This window comes from Paramormyrops kingsleyae, chromosome 1 (genome assembly GCF_048594095.1).
Source record: "Paramormyrops kingsleyae isolate MSU_618 chromosome 1, PKINGS_0.4, whole genome shotgun sequence".
Classification (NCBI taxonomy): Eukaryota; Metazoa; Chordata; class Actinopteri; order Osteoglossiformes; family Mormyridae; genus Paramormyrops; species Paramormyrops kingsleyae.
The window spans coordinates 13,085,560-13,096,872 of record NC_132797.1 but is presented as its reverse complement, the minus strand read 5'-3'; the positions used below and the strand labels follow the sequence as shown (position 1 = coordinate 13,096,872).

The 11,313-nt window shown below is 41.0% G+C and overlaps 1 long non-coding RNA gene across 1 annotated transcript; it reads left to right on the top strand.

Moving 5' to 3' along the window:
• The first annotated feature begins 3,127 nt into the window (after positions 1-3,127).
• Positions 3,128-5,882, top strand: LOC140588223 (uncharacterized). Its single transcript, XR_011989563.1, has 5 exons — positions 3,128-3,724; positions 4,071-4,148; positions 4,380-4,447; positions 4,716-4,750; positions 4,875-5,882. It is a non-coding gene; the product is annotated as an uncharacterized lncRNA (long non-coding RNA).
• The last annotated feature ends 5,431 nt before the right edge of the window (positions 5,883-11,313 follow it).

The following is an 11,313-nucleotide window of genomic DNA, read 5'->3' as shown; positions in this document are numbered from 1 at the left end:
ACAGCTTGTCATTTTTGTCTCTACACGGTCGCGCACTTAGAATTCTCTTCTGCTCTCTGTATCGCGCATGGCGGAGTTCCGCCCTGATGCGCGCGCACACACAGGTGAATACACTCCCACCAACGGACAGAGGGCACGCGTCGGAAAATATGTCGCGTCAAACACCTGAAAAGCAGACAAAATATACTGCAGTGACAAAAGCTGCACACTTTGTGGATAATTGTCATAAAAAGATGTTCTGGTGTTTAGTTCAGTTGTTATATTGACAGCTGTCATTAAAAGAAACACATGAACACCATGAATCCTGTCGGTGTCTGTCTGCGCCCCCCCCCCCCCACTGTATGTAGATGTTATACGTATGACCAACACTACACATCAAAAATAAAAAGATAATGTGAAAGAAATTCATAACGATTTACTTGTGAGACTAACTGCTTATGCGGAGATTGATTAGCTTCGTTTAATTTTAGAAAGTGTCTTTCCAATAAATGTACAGGAACATATATACTTAAGATAGCGTAAATCATTACCTCTGCGCATCAATATAGATGTGCATATATAAAGGAACGTTTAATATTACATCTTATACTACGGGACCGTTGAATGCTTGAATCTGATTGGCTGACGAACGTTCTGAGGTCAAACACCTGAAAAGCAGACAAAATATACTGCAGTGACAAAAGCTGCACACTTTGTGGATAATTGTCATAAAAAGATGTTCTGGTGTTTAGTTCAGTTGTTATATTGACAGCTGTCATTAAAAGAAACACATGAACACCATGAATCCTGTCGGTGTCTGTCTGCGCCCCCCCCCCCCACTGTATGTAGATGTTATACGTATGACCAACACTACACATCAAAAATAAAAAGATAATGTGAAAGAAATTCATAACGATTTACTTGTGAGACTAACTGCTTATGCGGAGATTGATTAGCTTCGTTTAATTTTAGAAAGTGTCTTTCCAATAAATGTACAGGAACATATATACTTAAGATAGCGTAAATCATTACCTCTGCGCATCAATATAGATGTGCATATATAAAGGAACGTTTAATATTACATCTTATACTACGGGACCGTTGAATGCTTGAATCTGATTGGCTGACGAACGTTCTGAGGTGTGCAATTATTTTCAGGGAAACGCACGGCGAACGTAGTTCCAGGCAGCTCTCTTGACCGTATTACAGTTCCATATCACTTCGCATAGTTAACTTTAATAACGGAAATTAGCATACAGTACCTATACAGCACACAGGACTAACAAAAACAACAACATGACAGACGATTTTCCGAAAGTAAATTTTAATATTTACGGTGAATATGAAACTTTCAACAACTGGGCTGCAGCAGTATTAGACAGTCCAGATGAAAAACAACATAAACGGAAGCGGACATCAAAGGCAGCCAGCAACAACAAAAGACATAAAACGGTCAGCGAAGAACAGCTAGACATACTCGAGGGAGAAAAACACGAAGAAAACACCAAAAAAACAACAGCTAATGACGTTTTGGAACTAGCAAAAGAGTCGTTGGATTAGATGCGGAAGAAATAATCCTACTCACAATAGCGATTTAAGTAGAAAAACCGGACGAATCCCTTGAAATATATAATCTGATCGATGTCTTGAGGTGTGGCAACCGTAGTATAAGCGGCTCCGCTTCGCGTCGTGGCCGCATTACCACCTCGGGTGTGCATTATTTTTCTAATAATTCAACGGCCCGTCGTCAATTATTCCTTACTTACCTTATATTTAAGTATAACCTATATTTAGCCGATCAAGCGGATACGTATTGAACTGACAAGAACGGAGCAATTTAACATTCATTGTGGTTTTCAACAACTCAAAATGTGGTTAAACTGAATGCGGTTAAACATGTAAATTAACGTAACATTTATACTCACAGGGAGTGCCTTTAAATGTTGCTATCAAGGGATGAACAATAATTGCTTTAATTAGCTTTCACTGTCGTTGTCGCTTTCTCTCATAACGGTCGAAACACCTGTCTCGAGATCGCGAGCTTCCCGCTGCACTCAAACGCCCGGCGCGTGTCCCCCATCCATCCATAGCACACTTGAAGAATGACTCAGGCGCGCTTTGGGGTTTTGTTCTGTTCTTCTTTACTCTGCAAATATACAGGTATAGCGGCACATTGCCGTGAGCACGTCTCCGTCCCGCTTCTCGCTTCTCAACAATATAAGTCTGCTGCGTTGAAACGGCTGACAGACACTCACTGACAGGACAGACTCCAACTAGCGGCAAAACTGAATAACAACGCCTGCTTGCTGTCTATCTAAACTCACACTGCTGTCGCCTGTATACACAACACTGGAGCACAGATATATGAAAATAAACCAAACATAAAAGTATTTTGTGCCAAAACATCACTATACAAAGAATAACAACATGAACTTTATCCATGAACATAGGACAATAAAATAAAATATGTAAGGGGGGTGCCTCTTTCCAGGTCCTGTGACAGTCACTATCCTTACACATCCATCCAGCTTCTGTACCCTCGTGTCCTATTCAGGGACGCTGGGGGTTCAGAGCCTATTGCAGAAGCTAAGGCACAGGGCAGGGAATGTGTCTCCAGTGACCACACAAAATAAATGGCAGGGCCAGAACACTCTCTATGACGGGATTGTTGTCTAACCCACAGCCAAAGTGAGGCACACAGCTTTAGATATAATAATAATAACTGTTATTATTATTGATAATAATTAATTAATCATCATCATCAACAACAATAATTATTATTATTGATGTTGCTGTTGATAATAATAAATTATTAATAATAATTTTCATTAATCAGTAATAATAATTAATAATAATTACTTGCCTTGGTGACTGTGTGCAGTTCTAATTAAAAAGGGGCTGTCAAACAAAACTGCAGCAGGCCTTGCATGGGCTTACTCACAGGGGGGCCAGGGGCTGGCCCACAGAAAACCCACATGGGGGCCCCAAAGGGCAAAACTGCTGCGGGCCCCACGTGGGCTAACCCGCATGGGCCCCATGTGGGATTAGTGTGGGTTTACCCTGCCCACACTGACCCACAGTAAACCCACACCTGCCCATGCGGGACCCAAATGGGCATGTTTTCTGGGTAAATGCATAAAAGTGCCACATAGATTTGTGTACTGCATCAAGGCTTTTTAACTTTGTCAGGAACCTCTATTTAAATAAAATTTAAAAAACAATAATAATAAATTAACTAAATTATAAATGCTGTGGTCAAGATATTATCCACTCTGGTGTTAGGGTCGGCACCGACCCGTTTGTAAGTTTAAAATGCATAAAAGCACCACACAAATTTGTGTACTGCATCAAGGCTTTTTACATTTCTAAGGAACCTCTATTTAAACAAAACAAACAAAAAAAAAATCACTAAATTATAAATGCTCTGATCAAGATTACAACAGCTCTGGTACGTGTTTTTAAGTTTAAAATGCATAAAAGCACCACATAAATTTGTGCATTGCACCAGGAACCTCTATTTAAAGAAAATAAATAAATAAAAACTTTCACTAGGCAAGGCATGCCCAGACATGAAAGGCAAGATAAGACTAATTCAGTTTATTTAATATACTTGAGGCTTATTTTATCATTATTTTTTTATTGAAAACGAGAGGTATACTGTCAAAAGATAGGTCCAGAAATCCACACCAAAAATATTAAAACCAATCTTTTTATGGATAAGGAAGCCTAACAAAGGAACCAAGAGGTAAGAAACAAATTCATCAGATGATAAATAATTGTTTTGAGGGTATTTTATGGCTGATTTAAGACATGGGTCGGCACACAAGAGATGCGTACAGAAAGCTAACACAGGACAAAAGTACTGTATGTCTAGCCAGTCTCCTGCTATCTGCCAGCAAACTGCTTTTTATGCAAAATGTCTGGTTATGATGCGATGCAGCCATGAATGCAGGAGTGGAGCAGAGACGAGCGCCCCATTTGAAAAGTAACGAAGGAAAACAAAACTTTTGCCAGTAATTTACTATAAATTCTACAGTATAATTTACAGTGCAGGAGACAACTGACACTTTAAATCAAATTTTGTATTTCAGATTCACAGAACCTAGAACTGCCAGATACTGGCACCGTGCACTTTGTCCAGAGACTTCAGGGAAAAGCCGCGTTGGATGGTATAGGAGTCAAATTGCTAGCAACGGAGTTGCTTAACAAAAACATATTTTATTTATAATGTACGAAGCATTAATCAGAATACTAATTCGTATTTCTAATATGTGTCGACAAGACTTTAAAGTAATTTTTAAGTCTCCAAGTAAAAAAGCACAGATGTGACATAAATATAAATTTGAGTGAAAGGAAAGCCAGGAGGCAACTGAAAGCTGATAGAAAATTTTGTATTTCAGATTCAGAGAACATAGAATTGCCAGATGACCAGAGTCATCCTACATATGCAATGGTCATCTTGAAGCAGGTATAATTATACACATTTATATCTGTCTATAAAGAAATCAGATCATTTACATTTAAACATGTACATTTAAACTTTTTCTGTATAACTGTTTATAAAGGCTGTCAATAAAGTCAATGGGCCGATACCACTTTGGGAATCCATCCCTTTGCTCAGTGTACCACTTGATGATGAGCATTGTTAATATGGTTGGCTGGGTGTTAATACTGCAGTGATGTGATGGACTGACACACTAGTGGTGCTGTAGTGATAATCCACTCCTATGTTGCAGGATGCTGAGGAGGCCAGGGTGGTGGTGTGTCAGCAGTGAGTACCAGTATCTGATTTAATAAAACTGATGCTTAGGCAGGAAACTCAAAGAGAGCTGATGCATTATCTGTGTAGTTTCTGAGCATTTAAACCTGTATTTTGTGCATGCTTTGTATTGTAGGATGCATACTTATACCTGGTGGCAGTTGGTTGCACATGGCTGGATCATCGGTGCCTCTGCCATCATCCTCATTGCAGTCGTCCGGCTGGGGTACATGAAGTGCTTCATTGCGTCTATACACTTCCCCTCAGCGCTTGGTCTGACGGGTCCCCACCAGAACTTCACGGTTAAGAGCTGCAGAAGGGTGGAGCTTGATGACCAGTTCAGATATATATTCCCAGTAGCCTTTAGAGATTTCCACTTGTTAACCAGTTGACAACTGCCAGGGGCACTTTTAGAATAATTGCCCTGAACATTGCGAGGATCACTGGCAGTACAATACTGGTTAACTTAGTTCCTTGATCCAATTATTAGTTTCACCTGTTCACTGGTTTCTTGCACCAATTCTTGTGCGTTCTACCTGATTGGTTAATTGTTTCATCTCACTCCTCCTGCTTCGTTACCCGGCTCGGTTTGTGTATTTATGTTCCTGAGTTGGTCATTATGTAACAAGGTTAGAAGCTACTGTGTTGTATTATGAGTTTGCTATGTTCCCTTGCCTCTTCCTACTCTCCATGTTGCCTTAACAATACGCTAGAACAGAGAGAGAACTTGGCAAAAACAAGACAACCAGATAACAGGGGGACAAAGCTACAGAATGAACAATACAGTCACTGCTCATCGATTTCCGTTCCTACAAAAAGGTCGCTAAGCGAATTGGTTCATAAGCGAGGAGCCACCCCTTACCGTTGTTTCAGGCATACTGAACGAGTAGTGGGTTCGTGTAAACCATCTTTATTTTAATGTCATGTTTGCACCATTCATAACATTAGTATATTTATAAATGTTTATACAGTAGTGTACTATTCCTCCTACGTGTTTTCTCTGTATGTGACAGGTGAAAATCTATGAGTGAAATTGCAATAAACAAAACAGAAAAGACTCAGGAGATCTCTAATCTGGTATAGCAAAGTTACAACAAGCTGGTCGATAAGTGCTAAGGTTAATCATCAGCGGAAATACAAGTAAACGATACACTAACATATGCAGGTATGTATCGTAATTTAGCATCCCTGCAATCCAGTGAATCATTGGTAGTCTTGTTTTGCACATTACCAAAATAAAACAGCGCATAGAAAATAAGTCACTTGTAAATATTAACTAAGATATGGAAAAGTAAAAAAAAAACAAAAACTTGCAGCCATTGCTTTTGAAAATGTTACAAAAGTAAAAGACACAGGAAAACTTTAACCTTGCGCATGTCTGTGGTTTACAGTATGTGCCCCTGGAGGTTCCCTGTCCCACAATGTGAGCATAAGCATCAAACTAAAGGTATCGGAATAAAAATTGATTGCATGGGCACCGTTAGTTCTGTTTCGCTTTCCAAAAGTATATCCTATGTCATAATTACAACCATCGGTTTCTGGTATTTGGTGCCCTTGTAAGTAACAGCCGGTTAGATGCCTGCCAATCTAACAGCTTCCGGGTTCCAAGGCTGTACAAGTAGATATCAAACTCACCAGCTTGCTGCATTTGAAGATTTGGTGTGAAGAGACTGCCGGCCTGAAGATACGCTTGCAGAAGCTGATGCCTCTCAGCCAAAGTATTATTCAGGTTTTTGAAGTTATGCAGCTTCTTTGTACACTGCTTGAAAAATGTGTGCTTGCTTGCGAAACGCAAAATCCACAACCAAATGAGTGGACCAAAATGCAGTATGAGCTCTGGATAGTGCAGTAAGAAATGATGCTTCGGTTTCAGTGCTGTATCTGGAAACAGTGAGGCTCTTGACTCAATATACTGTTCAATGAAAACTCTCAGACATGCTACCTGATTAGCATGTGCTTTTGGGGCTGTCACCATATCAACTATCTCTCATCGCTGGAGGCAAAACTGCCAAATCTCATCCTCCAGTGGATTTTTAATATGATCACCAATCATATAAGCAGTGGGAGTAATCAGAGCAAACACCAATTCTGAGCTACATTACATTACCCCCCAATGTTTCACTATCTGCCCGCACTTCACATTATTGTTAACTTATTCGCTTATTGTTGGTAATTTGTTTCCAGTTAAGTCTCGGATTGACTACAAAATGCTGCTATTAACTTATAAAACACTGAACTTGTTGCATATTGTCTGACTAGAGGGTTGATAATATATTTGTCCTTCAACGTAGTGATAAACTACAACACTAATAAAGGTGGATATTCATACATAGCTAGCATTAAATACTGTAGCTAACAGAAACTTTGAGGCTATCATAAGGTGCAAATACATACTCAATTGATTACATTGTGTTGATTACATTGTAATGATTTCATCATGAATATTTGGCATACTTTTTAATAACATCATAATGATTATGTTCTACATTGTATAGTCCTAAATAGTATTCCATATATTTCCTCTCTTTGGGACTCCAGAGTCCCACACACAATCCTGTCCATCTAGCCTAGGAAGGAGGGCGAAAACCCTAAGATCTAGGGAAATTCCACCCCCAGCCCGCCAAGGGCACGGCCCCCCTTCAGGGTTCATGACTGGCATGGCTCACAAACTACCAGCACTCAGAGTCAAACATCTGCAGCACAGGGAGTACATCAGCAAATAGAGGGGAGGATCGCCATGTAATAAACTCCCCAGGATACATTGCATACAGTATCTTGTCTACATAATCCACCAGAACTACATCACCTACACAATCTCAATACATAAACATATATGTCTAATACAAGGATAACTGAAAGGTTAACTGATAGCACTGTAGACCACTATAATAGACACTCTGTTGTGAGCAGGAAAGTCTCAGATGTCATGGGAGGCAAGCATGCTTCAGCATTTCCAGCGTCGAGCAATCACGACTGGTACGGCTGAATTTCAGCTGTGGGCAGGAGCATGTCTAAGCCGTCTATGTCGCCATCCATTTCCGTGTTGGTCCAGGAGGTTGCCGCTCCAAACAGTCTTGCCACCACTTTAGACATTGCAGCTATTGTTGCCAGCCGAGACAGTGCTCTCTCCACTAGGGAGTGAACTAGAGGAACTACACCACAAAGGATTAGTAACAGAGCAAGAATGAGCACAGCACCCACACAGAGTGTTTTCATAAGGGCTTGTTTCCAACTACCCCACATAGTATACCACCAGTCAAACATCCCTTCATGTTGCCATCTCATCCTGTATACCCTGCAGCTTCCTCATAGCCTCGGTAAACCACCTATCCGGCATAAACGTGCAGCACTGATCCCCAAACAGCATGCACACTCCCCCTTTTTCCGCCAGAAGCCAATCCAGGGCTATCCTGTTCTGCCATGCCATCAGACTGGTGGCCTGAAGCTGTTCCCCCAGAGATGCCACTGCTTCCCGGGTATAGTTGGTAAACCTCTGCTGATTACAGTACAGATAATTTATCCACTCCACATTTTTATTAACAGTAGGCCAAATGAATATTGATTCGAACCCTACAGCTATCTCATTTCTTGCCTTATATTTGTCTGGAATGCCTCTTGGCTGGCCTATAGCATCTAGGTATACATTGGGATCGTCTTCGTATTTCGCAACAGACCTGTGGGACCTAGAGGGCTGTTTTTCAGAGTATATATCCACCTGGCTAGCTAGCATCACCCTAGTGCAGAGGGCTCCCCAATCATTGGGGAGAGTAGGCCTCAATCCTCCTGCCTGACCACACAGCCACCACGTATCTGCCAGAGGCACACTCTGGTTCTCTAGTGCATCCAGCGGAATACTCGATACTTCTCCATTCTGCACTTGGTTGCCTTTCACATCCCAAACAGTTCCACAGTTTCCCCAGAAGATGGCTACCTCCTCTGTCCCATTATTCTTAAAATACTCATGAGTATAAGACTTTTGAAAAAATTCAATTTCTGCCCTACGATATCTCGCTATCCCCCTTCCCTTGGCCTAAACTGCCCACAATGCTTTTCCATCCTGTATGCATTAATAGCTTAGTGACTCTCCCCACAAAGGCAGGTCCATTATCAGAACTTATTTCAGTTGGTATCCCAAACCTCAGTATCACCTCTCAGAACAGGAATTTCACCACTGTCATCACCCCCTTGTCCTTGGATGGAATTGCCTCCACCCATCTGCTGAACCCGTCCACAATCACTAGCATGTATCGCTTTCCGTATCCTGCTTTTCCCATGTCCACAAAGTCCATCACTAAGTATGTGAACGGTCCTTCAGGGACTGGGATATGTCCTACTGGGACGCACATTGTATTTAATGCTCACCTCACATTCTGACAGGCTTGCGTCCACCAAGGCTTGCAACTGCGCTGCCCAGAAACCTTGCCTTTTAATTTTCCTTAACAATAAGATATGCTCAATGTTGTTGCTGTGCAATGCCTGGAAGTCCTCTATTAAACATTGGACAGTGGTGGCTGGTAACAGCCTTTTAGCTTGCATCCTCAAATAGAACAGTGCCAAATTTGTCAAAAATATGTTTTCAACATTACTGCCAAACGTCGCTGTTTTAAGATTTCGCCTTTCCCGCCAGAGTTAACTGTGCACACGCAGTACGGATCATGCGCTTTCTCCTACAAACCCATAAATATACGCCGCCACGAGTTAATCACTCTAATTAATTTAATTATTTGACAGTATAATGAAGCAAGTATATATAAGAAGGCTACCTAATGGGAAACTTACGTACAGGAACGGTTATAAATCGGATGAACCTTTTATCACTGTGTTTCAAGAGATCACTGTGTTTTGTGTGCAGCTCCAATGGCGATTCTAAATTTTATCCCGTCCGGTAATTTTCGGCTGGTCATGTGCAGCACAGGCTTGGCCATTGCGGCCGCTGGTACCGTGCACCTTGTCCGGAGACTTTGGAGAAGGGCCGAGTTTGAAGGTATAGGAGTCAAATTGTTAGCAACGAAGTTGCTTAAGAAAAACGTATATTTTATTTATAATGTACGAAACATTAATAAGAATACTAATTGTGTGTTGACAAGACTTTAAAGTAATTTTTAAGTCTCCAAGTAAAAAAGCACAGATGTGACGTAAATATAAATCTGAGTGAAAGGAAAGCCAGGAGGCAACTGAAACTTTTGTATTTCAGATTCAGAGAACATAGAATTGCCAGATGACCAGAGTCATCCTACATATGCAATGGTCATCTTGGAGCAGGTATAATTATACTCATTTATAGCAATCTATAGAGAAATCAGATCAGAGTGTACATTTAAACTTTTTCTGTATAACTGTTTATAAAGGCTGTCAATAAAGTCAATGGGCCGATACCACTTTGGGAATCCAGCCCTTTGCTCAGTGTACCACATGGTGGTGAGCATTTTTAATATGGTTGGCTGGGTGTTAATACTGCAGTGATGTGATGGACTGACACACTAATGGTGCTGTAGTGATAATCGACTCCTATGTTGCAGGATGCTGAGGAGGCCAGGGTGGTGGCGTGTCAGCAGTGAGTACCAGTATCTGATCTAATAAAAATGATCTTTAGGCAGGAAACTCAGCAGGACGTCTCAGCAGGCGGAAGTCACTGTACTCACACCCACTGAGTAGCAAAAAAGACTGATGGGCAGCGTTAGCGTTTGATTTGAATGCCACAAAGAACACATGTAAAATGGGAAAGAGCTGTCGTGCGATTGATTGTACAAATAGATTTAACACGAAATAGGAGCTGTCTTTTTAGAGATTGGAAAAAACTAAATAAGTAAGTATAGGACGTGGATCGGTCACGCATGGCCGATACCCGATCCGTCAAATAGATCTGGATCGGCGCCGATACCGATCCGAATATCGGATCGGTGCACCTCTACCAACTACAGAGCAGCAGGTTGCGTAAGAAACTGTGTAAAGTAGTATTGTTACATGGATACTACATACTAGACACCGCCTCCATCTGTCTTCCCACTCCCACCCTACAGGAAAGACACAGCTTCTGGACTGACACCTGTATATGCAGTATTAGTTCATTGTCTGTAGATCTTTTTCCAAAGTTATAGAAGCAGGCTGTTGGTGGGTTACAGCGACCCCCACCCCACAGGAAAGACACAGCTTCTGTACTGACACTTGTATATATTGCAGTTCATTCTCTATAGTTCTTGACATATCTATACAAGTTGCCTGTGTGTATACGGACCTGCCCTGTCTATAGTTCTTTTTCCAAATAAGCAGGTAAATGGATGTTCATCTTTCATATTAAGTGTAAAAAAAAAAAAAAGTATCTTCCTTGTCTGGAAAATGTATTGTGTATAGTTCGTTGTCTATAGTTCTCTACAAATCTATACAAATGCCCGTTGCTTTGGATAAAAGCGTCTGCTAAATGCATAAATGTAAATGTATGAGTGGTAACGCTACGTACGGGGCTTATCATGGAGATTGCCAGGGTTTTTTAATTAACGTTGCTGGCCTTTTTTTGTGGTGTTTGTATTTGCATTGTTCTGCATGTAGTAGGAGTGTAATTTTTTATTTCGAATGGA